Raw genomic sequence first — 1,716 nt, forward strand, 5'->3', positions numbered from 1 at the left:
GGTGGGTCTGGGAAAGGGGCAAGGGGAAGTGTGAAGAATTTGAGGTTGGATTCTGCAACTTAACTATGGTCCTTTCATACAGTCAGCTCAAGGGGGAGCAGAGCTGATTCTTCATGGTCCCAAATCACCTCTAGTTTCCTAAATCTAATGGACATTTTCCCATCCTCATCTTACAGGGCATCTGCCCCAGGGCTACTGTTGATGACTCCCCCTTTTAAAAAATTTATTTATTTTTTAACAGACTTGGACTCTATGGGAGAAGGAGAGGGTGGGATGATCCGAGAGAACAGCATCGAAACATGTATATTATCAAGTGTGAAACAGATCGCCAGTCCAGGTTGGATGCATGAGACAAGTGCTCGGGGCTGGTGCACTGGGATGACCCAGAGGGATGGGGTGGGGAGGGAGGTGGGAGGGGGTTCATTCAGGATGGGGAACACATGTAAATCCATGGCCGATTCATGTCAATGTATGGCAAAAACCACTACAATATTGTAAAGTAATTAGCCTCCAACTAATAAAAATAAATGAAAAAAAATTATTTATTTTTTAATTGAAGGATAATTGCTTTATAGAATTTTGTTGTTTTCTGTCAAATATTAACATGAATCAGCCATAAGTATACATATGTCCCCTCCCACTTGAACCTTCCTCCCATCTCCCTCCCCATCCCATTCCTCCAGGTTGATACAGAGCCGGTGTTTGAGTTCCCTGAGACAAGACATAATGCAAATTGCCATTGGCTATCTGTTTCACATATGGTAATGTAAGTTTCCATGTTGCTGTCTCCATACAGCTCACCCTCTCATCCCCTCTCCCTGTGTCCATAAGCCTATTCTTTATGTCTGTTTCTCCATTGCTGCCTTGCAAATAAATTCATTGGTACCATCTTCCTAGATTTCATATATATGTATTAGTATACAATATTTATCTTTCTCTTTCTGACTTACTTCACTCTGTATAATAGGTTCCAGGTTCATCCACCTCATTAGAACTGACTCAAATGTATTCCTTTTTATGGCTGAGTAATCCCTGACCTGCCTCTTGAGTAACCTGTGTGCAACAGTTAGAACTGGACATGGAACAACAGACTGGTTCCAAATAGGAAACGGAGTACATCAAGGCTGTATATTCTCACCTGCTTATTTAACTTATATGCAGAGTACATCGTGAGAAATGTTGGGCTGGAAGAAGCACAAGCTGGAATCAAGATTGCCAGGAGAAATATCAATAACCTCAGATATGCAGATGACACCACCCTTATGGCAGAGAGTGAAGAGGAACTGAAAAGCCTCTTGATGAAAGTGAAAGAGGAGAATGAAAAAGTTGGCTTAAAGCTTACATTCAGAAAACTAAGATCATGGCATCTGGTCCCATCACCTCATGGGAAGTAGATGGGGAAACAGTGGAAACAGTGTCAGACTTCATTTTTTTGGGCTCCAAAATCACTGCAGGTGGTGACTGCAGCCATGAACTTAAAAGATGCTTACTCCTTGGAAGGAAAGTTATGACCAACCTAGATAGCACATTAAAAAGCAGAGACATTACTTTGCCAACAAAGGTCCGTCTGGTCAAGGCTATGGTTTTTCCAGTGGTCATGTATGGATGTGAGAGCTGGACTGTGAAGAAAGCTAAGCACTGAAGAATTGATGCTTTTAAACTGTGGTGTTGGAGAAGACTCCTGAGAGTCCCTTGGACTGCAAGGAGATCCAACCA

This window comes from Cervus canadensis, chromosome X, assembly GCF_019320065.1.
Source record: "Cervus canadensis isolate Bull #8, Minnesota chromosome X, ASM1932006v1, whole genome shotgun sequence".
In the NCBI taxonomy this organism is placed as follows: domain Eukaryota; kingdom Metazoa; phylum Chordata; class Mammalia; order Artiodactyla; family Cervidae; genus Cervus; species Cervus canadensis.